Source organism: Dermacentor variabilis, chromosome 3 (genome assembly GCF_050947875.1).
Source record: "Dermacentor variabilis isolate Ectoservices chromosome 3, ASM5094787v1, whole genome shotgun sequence".
Classification (NCBI taxonomy): Eukaryota; Metazoa; Arthropoda; class Arachnida; order Ixodida; family Ixodidae; genus Dermacentor; species Dermacentor variabilis.
The window spans coordinates 154,380,244-154,397,911 of record NC_134570.1 but is presented as its reverse complement, the minus strand read 5'-3'; the positions used below and the strand labels follow the sequence as shown (position 1 = coordinate 154,397,911).

The following is a 17,668-nucleotide window of genomic DNA, read 5'->3' as shown; positions in this document are numbered from 1 at the left end:
GCGTGGTTTGCTTTGCCACGCGCCATGCCAAAACCCGATGCACTTATCCCAGTTTATGGCACTACTTGTTTTTTCACAATAAGTTTTCGCCAGAGTTACCACTTCGCTGACACTGTCATAGTCATCGCAAAACACTGCTAGATCGTCTGCGTAGGAAAGCACTTTCACCTCACTTTGCTGTAATTTGAAAGCTCTTATTTTCTCGTTCTCTTTAATGGCTAAGCAAAAAGGCTCCAGGTATATTGCGAAAAGCAATGACGAAATTGGGCACCCCTGTTTCAGAGATGAGCAGACATTGACACTTCTCGTGAGACTCTTGTTAATAATCAGCCGTGTGCTGCAGTCTGTGTACACCATTTTTAAGCCATCTATAATCACTGATCCTATGTTCGTGTATTCTAAAATCTCGAAGAGAATATCATGAGCCACACGGTCAAATGCCTTCTCCAGGTCTAGCTGCAACATTGCAACTTTACCCTCGAAAGCATCGACGCATTCTAGAATGCTCCTGGCGACGTGTACATTGGTAGTTATTGTGCGCCCTTTAATCCCACACGTTTGGTGGGTGCCAACTAAAAGTTTTATTACGCTCTGTAACCTTTTCGCCACTATTTTCATAACAATTTTATAGTCAGTGTTCGCAAGGCTAATGGGGCGGTACGATGCAACAGACAAGCGCTTTACAGGATCGTCAGATTTTGGTATCAGGACCATCTGAGCTGTTCGGAATGACGCGGGTATTCGGTTGTTTTTGTAGGACTGCACTAAAAATTTCTTCATAATTAGTGCTATTTCTGCTTTAAATGTTTTGTAGAAAGCAGCGCTTAATCCGTCCGGCCCAGGTGCCTTTCCTGAGCCTAGTTCTTCTATAGCAGCTTCAACTTCACGCACAGTTATAGTCGCTTCGAGGCCTTGTTTAACGTTTTCTTCCAATCGTGGCATAAAGTGTAGGAAGTGGCTTATAAAGCCACCCAGATCAGTTTTTCTTTCGCCAAACAAGTCTCCATAGTGTTCAACAAAGGCGCGTTCAATGGTCCTGCGGTCACTCGTTACTTCGTCATTGTAGCTTATCTGTTTTATATCACTGCGGCGAGCGTAAGCTTTCTCGTCACTTAGCGCACGTTTATTCGGTGTTTCCCCTTGCCACAATCTTTCTGCACGGGATCTTATCATGGCACCACGGTACTTCTCTGTGTCGATGATTTCTAACTGGTTTTTAACTTCCTTGATTTCCTTCATGACTTGGCCAGGTTCTGTGCTTTCCACATTAAGTAGAAAGTCGAGTTTATTCCTCAGGGCTTTTTCTTTGCGTTTTCCATGTGGGAAGATCTTAAAAATGAATTGAGCTACACCCCCAGAACAATAAACGTAGCCATGCGTAGACGATTTTGTGTTCTTCATAGCCAGCAGCCACTATAAAGTGGGAAAAGCTTCCTTTCAGTCAGGCTTGTTGCTACACACCTGATCTGCTTGCAGTCGCCCTAAGCGTTCTCGTTAAAGAAACGGCACTGTGGTGACGCGGAGGCGTTGAAGACAGCTGTAGAAATGCGAGTATTACTTGTTTATGCGGAATAGACGTAGCATCGTTTTTTCGAAATAATGGAATTGCTTACTATAGGCCGCGAAATAAAATGATAAAAAATTAATTAATCACCACACTGGAGGTGCCGGGGTTTGAACCCGGGACTTCTCACATGCGAAGCGAGCCCTCTACCACTGAGCTACACCCCCAGAACAATAAACGTAGCCATGCGTAGACGATTTTGTGTTCTTCATAGCCAGCAGCCACTATAAAGTGGAAAAAGCTTCCTTTCAGTCAGGCTTGTTGCTACACACCTGATCTGCTCGCAGTCGCCCTAAGCGTTCTCCTTAAAGAAACGGCACTGTGGTGACGCGAAGGCGTTGAAGACAGCTGTAGAAATGCGAGTATTACTTGTTTATGTGGAATAGACGTAGCATCGTTTTTTCGAAATAATTGAATTGCTTACTATATGCTGCGAAATAAAATGATAAAAAATTAATTAATCACCACAGTGGAGGTGCCGGGGTTTGAACCCGGGACTTCTCACATGCGAAGCGAGCGCTCTACCACTGAGCTACACCCCCTTTTTTTTTTCTTTTTTTTTTCTTTATTGCCAGTACTCGACATAACACAAGACAAATTCCTAAATGATATAAACTAAGACCAAAGAAGCAAAAAGGGATGAATACACAAACGGAACAAGGAACAGTAATATTTACATTCGCTGCCGTCCGCTACTGTGGCACGACGTTGTCGGATTAAAATTCCTTTAGTGCTGTAAGGGGTTCAACCCTCGACAGCCACTCAGGAACAGGCTGTTGCATCTTCATCACTTCCACATACCGTTGCATGGATTCACAAAAGTACAGACGCGCCGGTCGGGCATCCGGGTCACAATGGTAACCCGCCATTCTTGCGCGCCATAAACAGTGGAGGCCCGTAAGCATGATCAGGTCGTACGGGAAACCTTCGTCGTCATATACTGGCAGAAACCTGATTCCGTGGGGATCTATAGGTAGCTCCTTTTTTAGAGTCCTTTGTAACACGTCCCAGAAAAAGACCCCTTCCCAACAGTGGATGAAGACATGATCTATGCTTTCTGTTTTTTTACATATAAGGCAGTGGGTTCCCCATGGCATGTAGAACCCACGTTGTTCAAGGAAGAATTTAACAGGTAGAGTACCGGTGTGTAATTTAAAGAAGAACGATTTAGTGGCTGGTTGAACTGGCATCTTCTTCACCCTTTTCAATACATCTAGGCCTGGGCCTCCACTGTACGGGGCTCTGTACATAGGTACCAGCAAAACACTGTCACATTAATCACGATATAACTTTTTCCGTTTTACACTCCACAAATATGCACTTGAAAAACGAACACGCAAAAAGGAAACACTCTGAACTATTTCCCGAAAGAAACCACGGAATGGTCCTGGCATTATTTCCGTACCTACAACGAATTCGGGAAGTGATCTTGACAGCCTCATTTGGATCACCGTGCGCAGAAATGGGTCGTTTGTATCTCGAAAGAAGGAGAATCTATTCACCAGTTGACGCAGGAAGAGGTGCGCCAACCCCAGACCACCATCCTTCACGCGCCGGAAGAGATTATCTCGGCTACATCGCTCCCAGCTTGATGCCCACACGAATACAGCGAACACGCGGTGCAGTTTCTGCACATTAATACGAGAGCACTGTAGTACCTGCATTACGTACCAGATCTTTGTCACGAGAAACATGTTGCACGCTGTAGCTCTCGCGAATATTGACAAGTAACAGGCGTTCCATCGGTCGGCTTTTTCTTTTAGTTGTTTTGTCCGCTCCTTCCAGTACTCGCTACTGTCCTTGTAGGCATCAAGGGGTGCTCCAAGGTACTTCACTGGCGTCGTGACCCAGTTTACGTTCGAAAAGTGGTCTGGTGTAGACGCCCATCTTCCATGCCAAAACCCCAAACATTTCTGCCAGTTAACGTAGCTGTTAGTGACGTTACCAAACTTTTTGACGATATTCACAGTATTCAATACACTTTGTTTGTCCTTACAGCACACAGCCACATCGTCAGCGTATGCCAGTAGCTTCACTTCTGCTGATTGAAGACTAAACCCCTTAATACATTCATTTTCAATGATGGCCAGACATAGCGTTTCTATGTAGACACAAAACAGGAGTGGACTGAGTGGACAACCCTGGCGAACGGAGCGCTTCACGTTAATGGGGGCCCCCAACATCTGATTAACTATAAGTCTGGTATAGCAGCTCCGGTACGCCATGGTCACCCCTTCAGTGATTATGTGGCCAAAATTAACGTGTTCAAGGATGGTAAGCAATATGTCGTGAGAAACACAATCAAACGCCTTCTCCAAGTCTAGCTGGAGGATGGCTACTGCATCGCACATGGCGTCACAACACTCCAGCACACACTTCATTTTATGGATGTTAGTGAAAATGGTTCTTCCACGAATACCACACGTCTGGTGTGGGCCGACTACTTCCTGAATAACTGAACTGAGGTTCTGTGCTTTCCACATTAAGTAGAAAGTCGAGTTTATTCCTCAGGGCTTTTTCTTTGCGTTTCCCATGTGGGAAGATCTTAAAAATGAATTGAGCTACACCCCCAGAACAATAAACGTAGCCATGCGTAGACGATTTTGTGTTCTTCATAGCCAGCAGCCACTATAAAGTGGGAAAAGCTTCCTTTCAGTCAGGCTTGTTGCTACACACCTGATCTGCTTGCAGTCGCCCTAAGCGTTCTCGTTAAAGAAACGGCACTGTGGTGACGCGGAGGCGTTGAAGACAGCTGTAGAAATGCGAGTATAACTTGTTTATGTGGAATAGACGTAGCATCGTTTTTTCGAAATAACGGAATTGCTTACTATAGGCCGCGAAATAAAATGATAAAAAATTAATTAATCACCACACTGGAGGTGCCGGGGTTTGAACCCGGGACTTCTCACATGCGAAGCGAGCGCTCTACCACTGAGCTACACCCCCAGAACAATAAACGTAGCCATGCGTAGACGATTTTGTGTTCTTCATAGCCAGCAGCCACTATAAAGTGGAAAAAAGCTTCCTTTCAGTCAGGCTTGTTGCTACACACCTGATCTGCTCGCAGTCGCCCTAAGCGTTCTCCTTAAAGAAACGGCACTGTGGTGACGCGGAGGCGTTGAAGACAGCTGTAGAAATGCGAGTATTACTTGTTTATGTGGAATAGACGTAGCATCGTTTTTTCGAAATAATTGAATTGCTTACTATATGCTGCGAAATAAAATGATAAAAAATTAATTAATCACCACACTGGAGGTGCCGGGGTTTGAACCCGGGACTTCTCACATGCGAAGCGAGCGCTCTACCACTGAGCTACACCCCCAGAACAATAAACGTAGCCATACGTAGACGATTTTGTGTTCTTCATAGCCAGCAGCCACTATAAAGTGGAAAAGGCTTCCTTTCAGTCAGGCTTGTTGCTACACACCTGATCTGCTTGCAGTCGCCCTAAGCGTTCTCGTTAAAGAAACGGCACTGTGGTGACGCGGAGGCGTTGAAGACAGCTGTAGAAATGCGAGTATTACTTGTTTATGTGGAATAGACGTAGCATCGTTTTTTCGAAATAATGGAATTGCTTACTATAGGCCGCGAAATAAAATGATAAAAAATTAATTAATCACCACACTGGAGGTGCCGGGGTTTGAACCCGGGACTTCTCACATGCGAAGCGAGCGCTCTACCACTGAGCTACACCCCCAGAACAATAAACGTAGCCATGCGCAGACGATTTTGTGTTCTTCATAGCCAGCAGCCACTATAAAGTGGAAAAAGCTTCCTTTCAGTCAGGCTTGTTGCTACACACCTGATCTGCTCGCAGTCGCCCTAAGCGTTCTCCTTAAAGAAACGGCACTGTGGTGACGCGAAGGCGTTGAAGACAGCTGTAGAAATGCGAGTATTACTTGTTTATGTGGAATAGACGTAGCATCGTTTTTTCGAAATAATTGAATTGCTTACTATATGCTGCGAAATAAAATGATAAAAAATTAATTAATCACCACAGTGGAGGTGCCGGGGTTTGAACCCGGGACTTCTCACATGCGAAGCGAGCGCTCTACCACTGAGCTACACCCCCTTTTTTTTTCTTTTTTTTTCTTTATTGCCAGTACTCGACATAACACAAGACAAATTCCTAAATGATATAAACTAAGACCAAAGAAGCAAAAAGGGATGAATACACAAACGGAACAAGGAACAGTAATATTTACATTCGCTGCCGTCCGCTACTGTGGCACGACGTTGTCGGATTAAAATTCCTTTAGTGCTGTAAGGGGTTCAACCCTCGACAGCCACTCAGGAACAGGCTGTTGCATCTTGATCACTTCCACATACCGTTGCATGGATTCACAAAAGTACAGACGCGCCGGTCGGGCATCCGGGTCACAATGGTAACCCGCCATTCTTGCGCGCCATAAACAGTGGAGGCCCGTAAGCATGATCAGGTCGTACGGGAAACCTTCGTCGTCATATACTGGCAGAAACCTGATTCCGTGGGGATCTATAGGTAGCTCCTTTTTTAGAGTCCTTTGTAACACGTCCCAGAAAAAGACCCCTTCCCAACAGTGGATGAAGACATGATCTATGCTTTCTGTTTTTTTACATATAAGGCAGTGGGTTCCCCATGGCATGTAGAACCCACGTTGTTCAAGGAAGAATTTAACAGGTAGAGTACCGGTGTGTAATTTAAAGAAGAACGATTTAGTGGCTGGTTGAACTGGCATCTTCTTCACCCTTTTCAATACATCTAGGCCTGGGCCTCCACTGTACGGGGCTCTGTACATAGGTACCAGCAAAACACTGTCACATTAATCACGATATAACTTTTTCCGTTTTACACTCCACAAATATGCACTTGAAAAACGAACACGCAAAAAGGAAACACTCTGAACTATTTCCCGAAAGAAACCACGGAATGGTCCTGGCATTATTTCCGTACCTACAACGAATTCGGGAAGTGATCTTGACAGCCTCATTTGGATCACCGTGCGCAGAAATGGGTCGTTTGTATCTCGAAAGAAGGAGAATCTATTCACCAGTTGACGCAGGAAGAGGTGCGCCAACCCCAGACCACCATCCTTCACGCGCCGGAAGAGATTATCTCGGCTACATCGCTCCCAGCTTGATGCCCACACGAATACAGCGAACACGCGGTGCAGTTTCTGCACATTAATACGAGAGCACTGTAGTACCTGCATTACGTACCAGATCTTTGTCACGAGAAACATGTTGCACGCTGTAGCTCTCGCGAATATTGACAAGTAACAGGCGTTCCATCGGTCGGCTTTTTCTTTTAGTTGTTTTGTCCGCTCCTTCCAGTACTCGCTACTGTCCTTGTAGGCATCAAGGGGTGCTCCAAGGTACTTCACTGGCGTCGTGACCCAGTTTACGTTCGAAAAGTGGTCTGGTGTAGACGCCCATCTTCCATGCCAAAACCCCAAACATTTCTGCCAGTTAACGTAGCTGTTAGTGACGTTACCAAACTTTTTGACGATATTCACAGTATTCAATACACTTTGTTTGTCCTTACAGCACACAGCCACATCGTCAGCGTATGCCAGTAGCTTCACTTCTGCTGATTGAAGACTAAACCCCTTAATACATTCATTTTCAATGATGGCCAGATATAGCGTTTCTATGTAGACACAAAACAGGAGTGGACTGAGTGGACAACCCTGGCGAACGGAGCGCTTCACGTTAATGGGGGCCCCCAACATCTGATTAACTATAAGTCTGGTATAGCAGCTCCGGTACGCCATGGTCACCCCTTCAGTGATTATGTGGCCAAAATTAACGTGTTCAAGGATGGTAAGCAATATGTCGTGAGAAACACAATCAAACGCCTTCTCCAAGTCTAGCTGGAGGATGGCTACTGCATCGCACATGGCGTCACAACACTCCAGCACACACTTCATTTTATGGATGTTAGTGAAAATGGTTCTTCCACGAATACCACACGTCTGGTGTGGGCCGACTACTTCCTGAATAACTGACTGGACCCGTCGTGCCAACACCTTCATCAATATTTTGTAGTCGCAGTTAGTAAGCGCTATGGGTCTGTAGGAGGAAAGTTGCTTGAGCTTTTCGGTCTCTTCTGTTTTCGGTATTAGTACTGTATGGGACTGGCCAAAGGATGGTGGAAGTATTTTCAGTTCATATGCTTCCTGGAAAACTGCTGTTAAGATAGGAGCTAGGTGGCTTTTGAACGATTTGTACCATGCGGCACAAAGACCGTCTGGACCTGGCGACTTCCCAGGATTCAGGTCTTCGATGGCTTTCATCACTTCATGTTCTGTTAATGGTCGTTCTAAGGTTTCTTTAACCTCACTCGACAGCTGTGGGATTCGTTGCAAAAATAATTTCTTGAAATCGTGCATGTTGACAGGCCTGAATGTAAAAAGTTCTTTGTAATGCTCAAAGAAAGCACGCCCTATATTATTGTTATCCGTTAATACCACCCCTTCATATTCGATAGCCTCAATCTGCTTACGTCTCGAGTGCTTTTTTTCTAACCCCAGTGCTCCTTTCGTTGGCGTTTCCCCGCATGATAGCCTTTCTGCTCTGGCGCGCACTAGCGCACCTCGGAAGCGATCTTCGTCGAATACCTCGAGCTTCTTCTTAACGGCGCGCATATCTTGTTGATAGGCGCCAGGTTGCATGCATTCAAGCTTCGCAAATTTTTCTAGCAATGTTGTTAAATCCTTTTCTCTGGCCTTTTGTTCATATCGCAGTACGCTACTTCTTTCGATTGCCTTCAATTTAATGCTTTGCTTCAGCAACTCCCATTCCTCACCAAATTTCGTAGAACTGTCTGTTCCAAAAGAATTCAGAGTAGCCACTACATTTTCGTTAAAAGTTTCATCCCGTAACAGCTCTGCATTCAATTTCCACAGTTCCCAGACGAACTTGTTTCGTTCTTTCTTCCTGCCCACCGTGCATTTTACCAGGCAGTGGTCAGAATATGATATGGCCGTAACTGTGTAGCACTGGCATTTTTCAACTAAATCATATGAAAGATAGATACGGTCTAAGCGTGCGTGACTTGTGCCCTGAAAGTGAGTGTAGCTTACGTCTCCGTGACCGCGAAAACATTCTGCGATATCTTCTAATTCGAATTCGTGTGTGATCTGCGCCAGGATATCACTACTTTTGTCACAAACCACGCGACGCGTGGACCTATCCTCAGCTTTCAATACGCAGTTGAAGTCGCCTACACAGGCTATCATTTTTTGCACATGTAAATGATGCTTTAAACTCAAAAAGAAATTTGCCCTCTCTTGCACAGTATTAGGCGCATAAATGCAAAACACGCGCCATTGGACATTACAATAGCTGAAGTCACAAAAGACAAGTCGACCAGAAGTACAGGAGAAGTAACCATCTATAACAAGACCAGGGAGCTTCCTCACGAACAGCACACACCCTGCCGAAGTCCCTAAGGCGTGGCTCACTACCGTATAGTAGTTATACGTGAATCTTTGCACCATGCTCCCGGTCTCCTCCTCGCCGTCTACCTTGGTTTCTTGCACGGCTAAAACGTCGAGGTCGTGGTCCACTAGTAGTCTGTAAACCTGACTGTTTCCTTTTGGCGGCCAGACCTCGAACGTTTAGCGTGCCGAGGCTAAGCGACGGGTTGGTAGCCATTACTAATGTAATCCGGAGGGGGTAAGGCCCGGAGCATGGTGCTCACCTTAACGTCTAGCTGACCGCTAGACGCCTCCGTGGCCATCCGGCGGCCGTCGCCCGGGTTCCTCTTTGGTCGGCTTCGGGGTAAGCCTACGGTCAGTCTCCAGGTTCGGCTTAGGCTTGAGGGTGGAGCGCCTTCCAGGTAGCGTCTTAGCGGGTGGTGCCTCGGAGTCACCGCCAGCCTTTCCGTCGACTTTCTCCTCGTGCTGCAGGGATCTCTTGACCGGTGCCGAGACGGATTCGACGCGGGCGCTAGCAGGGGTCGCGTTGTCGTCCGCCTCTGCCTGCGTTGCATCCGTAGCTGGCTGGCGGCTCTCATTTTCATGCGGGGCCGTCTTCACGCTCTCGACTGTAGCTGCTGGTTCTTTGGGGGGAGGGATATTCCTTCCTCCTTCGGCTTGCTTGGTCGTCACGCCGGTTTCTGCCGCCACTTTGCCGTTTCCAGCTCCCGTGGCCGCTTCCTCCGCCTCGGTCACGTCCATTACATGGTCTAACGTCGACGGCTCGCTCTCCGCCGAACCCGCGGCTACTGCGTATGAACGCACACAGTCCGCGTCGTTGTGTCCAAAAAGTCTGCACCGCGAGCAACGGGGAACCTTGCATTCACGACGAACGTGGCCAGAGCCTCGGCAGCGCAGGCACTGCATGGGACGTCCTGGGGCTAGCACCAGCGCAAGCTCGCCGGCGACGCGGATCTGGTGGGGCAGGTCGTCGACTTTCATTCCTCCCTTCAGCTGCAGCAGCACTGCTCGGGTCGTCGAGCCCTTGTCGGAAACGCCATCCACTCGCCAGCGCTCCCGGGTCACTTCCGTCACCTTGCCGAAGGAGGCCAGCGCGGTCTTGACGTCTTCGTCGTCCACCCCATGCAGAAGCCAGTGGATACGAAGCTTCACCTGTTGTTCCTTGGGGTCGATGACCAGGCAGCGACGCCCCTTCACCTGCAGCTCCTTCAGGGCCGCCAGCTTTTCGGCAGCCTCGGCTGTCGTCATCGTCACCGCCCATACATGGTTGATTTGGTATGCTCCAAGGGCGACGACGCCAGAGAGCATACCAACAGCTTGAAGCGCGTCTCGAAAATCTTCTACACGAAACGGGCGAACACGAGCGTCGCCGTGCAAAAAAACTGTGTTCAAAACAATACGTCCTGTAGGTAGGCGAGGCAAAATTATCTGGTAATCTTTATCTTCTTCCGTCGAAAGCCTGTTGCCGCGGCTAACAGCCGCATATGCCGCTCCATTGGAGCCCATGATCCCGCGATCCGTTCAGCTCGGGAGCCGGAAGCAGAATGACTGAGCTACACCCCCAGAACAATAAACGTAGCCATGCGTAGACGATATTGTGTTCTTCATAGCCAGCAGCCACTATAAAGTGGAAAAGGCTTCCTTTCAGTCAGGCTTGTTGCTACACACCTGATCTGCTTGCAGTCGCCCTAAGCGTTCTCGTTAAAGAAACGGCACTGTGGTGACGCGGAGGCGTTGAAGACTGCTGTAGAAATGCGAGTATTACTTGTTTATGTGGAATAGACGCAGCATCGTTTTTTCGAAATAATTGAATTGCTTACTATATGCTGCGTAATAAAATGATAAAAAATTAATTAATCACCACACTGGAGGTGCCGGGGTTTGAACCCGGGACTTCTCACATGCGAAGCGAGCGCTCTACCACTGAGCTACACCCCCAGAACAATAAACGTAGCCATACGTAGACGATTTTGTGTTCTTCATAGCCAGCAGCCACTATAAAGTGGAAAAGGCTTCCTTTCAGTCAGGCTTGTTGCTACACACCTGATCTGCTTGCAGTCGCCCTAAGCGTTCTCGTTAAAGAAACGGCACTGTGGTGACGCGGAGGCGTTGAAGACTGCTGTAGAAATGCGAGTATTACTTGTTTATGTGGAATCGACGTAGCATCGTTTTTTCGAAATAATTGAATTGCTTACTATATGCTGCGAAATAAAATGATAAAAAATTAATTAATCACCACACTGGAGGTGCCGGGGTTTGAACCCGGGACTTCTCACATGCGAAGCGAGCGCTCTACCACTGAGCTACACCCCCAGAACAATAAACGTAGCCATGCGTAGACGATTTTGTGTTCTTCATAGCCAGCAGCCACTATAAAGTGGAAAAAGCTTCCTTTCAGTCGGGCTTGTTGCTACACACCTGATCTGCTCGCAGTCGCCCTAAGCGTTCTCCTTAAAGAAACGGCACTGTGGTGACGCGAAGGCGTTGAAGACAGCTGTAGAAATGCGAGTATTACTTGTTTATGTGGAATAGACGTAGCATCGTTTTTTCAAAATAATTGAATTGCTTACTATATGCTGCGAAATAAAATGATAAAAAATTAATTAATCACCACAGTGGAGGTGCCGGGGTTTGAACCCGGGACTTCTCACATGCGAAGCGAGCGCTCTACCACTGAGCTACACCCCCAGAACAATAAACGTAGCCATGCGTAGACGATATTGTGTTCTTCATAGCCAGCAGCCACTATAAAGTGGAAAAGGCTTCCTTTCAGCCAGGCTTGTTGCTACACACCTGATCAGCTTGCAGTCACCCTAAGCGTTCTCGTTAAAGAAACGGCACTGTGGTGACGCGGAGACGTTGAAGACAGCTGTAGAAATGCGAGTATTACTTGTTTATGTGGAATAGACGTAGCATCGTTTTTTCGAAATAATTGAATTGCTTACTATATGCTGCGAAATAAAATGATAACAAATTTGTTAATCACCACACTGGAGGTGCCGGGGTTTGAACCCGGGACTTCTCACATGCGAAGCGAGCGCTCTACCACTGAGCTACACCCCCAGTTTTTTTTTCTTTATTGCCTGCTTATACATTAACACACAAAAAAAAACAAATCCATATACACAGTGCACCCACATCACATCAGGTGGGATGGTCGCTAAAATTTCTTGAGGCACACCAGCTCATCAAGGATGCTAACCCAGTCTGGGGTTTCGCTTTGTGCACGATACACTTCTCGTAATAGTGACATACTTTCAATGAAGTTCTCTCGCGCAGAGCACACATTTACATCAGCATGACGTACAGCCATTCTTGTTTTCCACAAACTGTGGAGACCCAGCAACATGAACATGTCGAACGGTGGCCCGTCATCGCTTTCAACTGGAAGGAACCGAATTCCATAGGGGTTTATGGGGAGTTCTTTTTTAAGAGTGCGCTGCAAGATGTCCCAGTGAAAGACAGCGTCCCAACACTCAATGAAGGCGTGTTCAATTGTTTCAGGCTTTTTACACAGCCGGCAATCGGTAGTCCAGGGTACGAATATTCCTTTCTGTTCTAGCCATACTTTAACGGGGAGGGTGTTCGTGTGTAGGTGGAAAAAGAAAGTTTTCGCAGCAGGTCTTACAGGCATCCTTTTGACTCGTTTCAGCACATCTTTTCCTGGGCCTCCACAATAAACACTCCTATACAGTGGGATAGGTAACATACTGTCAACTAAATCTGCGTACAGTTTCTTTCTTCTCACTGAGCACAAGTACTCCAGCGAAAAACGTGCGCAGAGTATTCTAAAAGATGCAACGACTTCACGATAGTACCCAGTCACTCTAGTGATAGCACTAGATGTGGACACAACAAATTCAGGCAGTTCTGTTGCCATTTTCGCCTGAATGACCGTACGGAGGAAAACATTTCTTTCATCTCGCAGGAAGATGAACCGCGATACGATCTGTCTAATGAACAAGTGTGAGAGCCCAAGGCCCCCATTTCGAACTGTGCGAAAAAGATTTGTTCGACTGGATCGCTCCCAAGTGGAGTTCCAGATGAAGGTAGCAAACACTCGATGCATTTTTTGAACGTTTACACGGGACATGAACATTACTTGCAGTATGTAGCAAACTTTGGCAATTAAAAATATATTGCAAGCTGAAGCACGTGCAAACACTGACAATCCCCGGCCCTGCCATCCTTTTATCTTTTCTTTCATTGATTCTATTTGGCCGGTCCACAACTGTGTCGAGTCCCGATAGTGCTCAAGGGGCACTCCTAGATACAGTGGAGGCACTGTAGTCCACTGCATACCGGCGAATTTTGTGGGTGTCGCGTCCCAGCTTCCATGCCATATCCCAACACTTTTTTCGAAGTTAATCTGGGCACCAGTGTACCTACAAAAGGATCTTGCAAGGCGGACAGCCTCGACCACGCTTTCCCTGTCTTCACAAAAGACGGCGACGTCATCTGCATAAGCTAGCATTTTAACTTCTGCGGCGTGCAGCCTAAAACCACGAATGTTTTCATTCCGTATGACTGCCATACAAAAGGGTTCGAGGTACAGGGCAAAAAGCAAGGGAGACAAGGGACAGCCTTGCCGTACAGACGAGCGGAGTGGCACCCGCGAACTAAGACACTTATTAACTATAAGCTGCATGTAACAGTCTTCATAAGCCATTTTAACGCCATCTACAATGACGCTCCCAACATTACAGTACTGCAGTATAGCGAAAAGCACCTCATGTGACACCCGGTCGAACGCCTTCGCAAGGTCTAGCTGCAACATAGCCACCCGACCCCCAATGGCATCGCAACATTCAAGCACATTCCTTACAATGTGGGTGTTCGTGAAAATGGTGCGGCCTTTAATGCCACACGTCTGGTGTGGCCCTACAAGCTGCTGAATCACGCTTTGAAATCGTCGAGCCAGTACTTTCATAAATATTTTGTAATCTGTGTTGGTCAGACTTATCGGTCTGTATGAACTTACTGAAAGGAGCTTTTCCCGTTCATCGGTTTTCGGAATTAATACTATGTGCGAAGTCTGGAATGAGGGTGGTACTTTTTTAAATTCATACGCCTCTGAGAGTAGTCGGTGCAATATACACGCAAACTCCTGACTGAATGCCTTGTAAAAAGCGGCGCCTAGGCCGTCCGGCCCTGGCGATTTGCCTGATGGCAGTTCTTCTATCGCCCTTTCAATCTCGGACACAGCTATTGGTCTCTCAAGACTTTCTCTAACGTCGTCATCCAACCTTGGCATCTCGCTCATGAATTCACTCTCGAAGGCCAGTCCAGAAGGAGTCACATTGCCGAACAATTCGCGATAGTGTTCCACAAAAGCTTTCTCAATCGACGAAGCGTCTGACGTCACCTCGTTTTGAAGACGTATCTGTTGGATCTCATTTCTTGACGCGTGACGCTTTTCATCGCTCATTGCCCGTTTGTTTGGTATCTCACCCATCCATAGGCGTTCGCTTCTAGCGCGTATAACTGCTGCTTTGTATCGCTCGGCGTCGATAACTTCAAGCTCGTGTCTTACTTTCTTTACGTTTTCAGCTAATAGATCGTGACCCGCATTTTGTGCGCTTGACAGATATTCTAGCTGTCTTTGCAGCTCTCTTTGTTTCTGTAATTTATCGTGCTGAAGGCTGCTTCCTCTTTCTATTGCAATGAACTTAACTTGAATCTTAAATTCCTCCCATGTGGCAGTAAAATATTCACCCTCATTTGTCATCAACTCTGTTATCTTTTCCTTAACTCTGCGCACAAATGGTTCATCATCAAGCAGCTTTTCGTTGAATTTCCACATGTTCCAGTTGAATCGTGTTCTTTTAACTTTTTCCCCAATCGAGAAGCTTACCAGGCTATGGTCCGTGAACGATTGCGGTGCGACGTTATAACTATTACAAAGGGTGATCAAGTCGTCAGAAACATACACTCTGTCCAGCCTTGCTCGGCTATTTCGCTGAATGTGCGTGTACTGCGGAATCATACCATCAGTGAGGACTAGGCCCACATCTTCTAAGTTGTGGTCTTCAATTAGTCTGCTCGAAAGGAGAGCACTTTTATCGCGAACCCTTTCCCTTTTTAGTCGGTCTTCCGGAGAACACACACAGTTAAAATCACCAAGTAATATGACAAAGCGATCACATTTTAGATATTGCTCGATACATTCAAAAAACAAAAATCGATCATTCACATTGTTTGGCGCATAAACGCATACGAGCCGCCACAAATCGTGGGAAAAAGAAAAATCTGCAATAAGCAAGCGGCCAGTTTCAGAAACAGTTACACTTTCTTCAATAATACCAGCACTCTTCCGTATTAACAACGCACATCCGCCTGATGTGCCATTCGGATGGCACACGCACACATTGTAATGCGCCGTGAAAGGCGTCACCATGCGATCGGTCTGCTCTTGGGTTTCGACCTTAGTTTCTTGTAAGGCAACTACATCGAGTTCCTTCTCCATACACAAGCGGCTAAGTTGATGCTGCCTCCTTCGCGCTCCAAGGCCACGGACATTTAACGTGGCAACTCTCAGTGCTCTCTCTAGTTTCACCGCCATTTATCTGCAAAAGCAAGCCGATCGCACGGTGTCGCTGAAGAACAAGCGATCCAGACACACTGTAGAAAAATTTGCATGCATAACTTTTGCACTGAAAACCGCTCGATCCACACGCGTACCTTTAGAGCGTACGCGAAGCCCGATTCCAAAAAGGACGCCATCTCTTCACGACGTTAGTCCGGGCGCCCCAGTAGGCGCCGAGTCCTACTTAGGCGGTTTTGCCGCCGGCCGTCTGTCCGGCGGGATGTTTGGCTTCGGGCGCACGGGCACACGACGACCCGCCTGCGCTTTTGGCGGCGGCTCGTCTTTGGCCCCGTTGTCAAGGTTGCCGTCCAGGCTGCCGTCCAGGTTGCCGGTCGAGTCCCTCGCTCTTTTCATAGCCACATTGCTTGCACTCGATTCTTCGACGTCCATGATGGGAGTTGCCGGTCCGTGCTCCGTGGCGGCCTCCTCGGCAGTGGCGGATTTTGCGGCCGATTCTTCTTTGGCTCCTTCGTCGCATGGCCTTTGCACTGCATCTTTCGGGCTCGTAGGCAGCACATTTACCACCTTCGTGGCTTTAGCAGCCGGCACATAAGGTGTTGCAACTATGTCCGCCGGTGGTACTAGCACGCGGGAAGCCTCATCAACGTCAGCCTCATCCATTAACAGGTCAGCCACGTCCTCTCGAAGCGCAGGTCCTGCGACGGATGCGTAAGTCTTAACACATTCCGTATCCTGGTGGCCGTAGCGACGGCATACTGCACATTTCGGGACGCGGCAGTCACGTCGGACATGTCCGGTGTTTCGGCACTTCAGGCAAAGGGGTGCTCTGCCCGGTACCACAACTAGGGTCTGCTCACCAGCTACACGAAGTTGATGGGGCAGGTCTTCTACGGTCATACCCGTCTTCAGAACCAGGGACACCGCCCGTGTCGACGATGCTTTATCTTGAACTCCTTGAACACGCCACTTTTCATGGAAAACGTCCGTGACCTTTCCGAACGGTAACAGGGCTGTCCGTATATCCTCGTACGACACGTTATGAAGCATCCAATGCAACTTCAGCCGCACGGCCTGATTGGCAGGATCAACGACAATGCACCGATGTTCATTCACCTTGAGGTTCTTGGCGCTTGAAAGCTTTTTCACGCCTTCGTCGCTCTTGAAAGTAACCGCCCAAACGTGGCTCATCTGATACGCCCCTAGGGCGATGACATCGGCAAGTAGGCCTAAGCTAGCCAACGCATCTCGGAAATGTTCCACACGATACGGCCTGGCACGCACATCCGCATGCAGAAAAACTGTATTTAAAACTATCCGACCTGTCGGCAATTGAGGCAGCAAAACTTGGTATTCCGGGTCTTCTGAGGCAAAACTCCTGGTACCGCGGCCCTGCTGGGTCGCTGAAGCCGCTCCTACGGAGCTCATGATCGGCACGTCCGCTCGCTAGCGCGGCAGAAAGCCGAATCCGAGCTACACCCCCAGAACAATAAACGTAGCCATGCGTAGACGATTTTGTGTTCTTCATAGCCAGCAGCCACTATAAAGTGGAAAAAGCTTCCTTTCAGTCAGGCTTGTTGCTACACACCTGATCTGCTCGCAGTCGCCCTAAGCGTTCTCCTTAAAGAAACGGCACTGTGGTGACGCGGAGGCGTTGAAGACAGCTGTAGAAATGCGAGTATTACTTGTTTATGTGGAATAGACGTAGCATCGTTTTTTCGAAATAATTGAATTGCTTACTATATGCTGCGAAATAAAATGATAAAAAATTAATTAATCACCACACTGGAGGTGCCGGGGTTTGAACCCGGGACTTCAACATGCGAAGCGAGCGCTCTACCACTGAGCTACACCCCCAGAACAATAAACGTAGCCATGCGTAGACGATATTGTGTTCTTCATAGCCAGCAGCCACTATAAAGTGGAAAAGGCTTCCTTTCAGTCAGGCTTGTTGCTACACACCTGATCTGCTTGCAGTCGCCCTAAGCGTTCTCGTTAAAGAAACGGCACTGTGGTGACGCGGAGGCGTTGAAGACAGCTGTAGAAATGCGAGTATTACTTGTTTATGTGGAATAGACGTAGCATCGTTTTTTCGAAATAATTGAATTGCTTACTATATGCTGCGAAATAAAATGATAA

The 17,668-nt window shown here is 47.5% G+C and overlaps 11 non-coding genes across 11 annotated transcripts; all 11 read right to left on the bottom strand.

Moving 5' to 3' along the window:
• Positions 1-1,659: 1,659 nt before the first annotated feature.
• TRNAA-CGC (transfer RNA alanine (anticodon CGC)) lies at positions 1,660-1,731 on the bottom strand. Its single transcript has one exon. It is a non-coding gene; the product is annotated as a tRNA-Ala (tRNA).
• Positions 1,732-2,034: 303 nt separating this feature from the next.
• Positions 2,035-2,106, bottom strand: TRNAA-CGC (transfer RNA alanine (anticodon CGC)). Its single transcript has one exon. It is a non-coding gene; the product is annotated as a tRNA-Ala (tRNA).
• A 2,332-nt stretch (positions 2,107-4,438) lies between these two features.
• Positions 4,439-4,510, bottom strand: TRNAA-CGC (transfer RNA alanine (anticodon CGC)). Its single transcript has one exon. It is a non-coding gene; the product is annotated as a tRNA-Ala (tRNA).
• A 304-nt stretch (positions 4,511-4,814) lies between these two features.
• TRNAA-CGC (transfer RNA alanine (anticodon CGC)) lies at positions 4,815-4,886 on the bottom strand. Its single transcript has one exon. It is a non-coding gene; the product is annotated as a tRNA-Ala (tRNA).
• Positions 4,887-5,189: 303 nt separating this feature from the next.
• Positions 5,190-5,261, bottom strand: TRNAA-CGC (transfer RNA alanine (anticodon CGC)). The gene has a single exon. It is a non-coding gene; the product is annotated as a tRNA-Ala (tRNA).
• A 303-nt stretch (positions 5,262-5,564) lies between these two features.
• On the bottom strand, positions 5,565-5,636 carry TRNAA-CGC (transfer RNA alanine (anticodon CGC)). The gene has a single exon. It is a non-coding gene; the product is annotated as a tRNA-Ala (tRNA).
• A 5,215-nt stretch (positions 5,637-10,851) lies between these two features.
• Positions 10,852-10,923, bottom strand: TRNAA-CGC (transfer RNA alanine (anticodon CGC)). The gene has a single exon. It is a non-coding gene; the product is annotated as a tRNA-Ala (tRNA).
• Positions 10,924-11,226: 303 nt separating this feature from the next.
• Positions 11,227-11,298, bottom strand: TRNAA-CGC (transfer RNA alanine (anticodon CGC)). Its single transcript has one exon. It is a non-coding gene; the product is annotated as a tRNA-Ala (tRNA).
• Positions 11,299-11,601: 303 nt separating this feature from the next.
• Positions 11,602-11,673, bottom strand: TRNAA-CGC (transfer RNA alanine (anticodon CGC)). Its single transcript has one exon. It is a non-coding gene; the product is annotated as a tRNA-Ala (tRNA).
• Positions 11,674-11,976: 303 nt separating this feature from the next.
• TRNAA-CGC (transfer RNA alanine (anticodon CGC)) lies at positions 11,977-12,048 on the bottom strand. Its single transcript has one exon. It is a non-coding gene; the product is annotated as a tRNA-Ala (tRNA).
• A 5,267-nt stretch (positions 12,049-17,315) lies between these two features.
• On the bottom strand, positions 17,316-17,386 carry TRNAA-CGC (transfer RNA alanine (anticodon CGC)). Its single transcript has one exon. It is a non-coding gene; the product is annotated as a tRNA-Ala (tRNA).
• Positions 17,387-17,668: the final 282 nt, after the last annotated feature.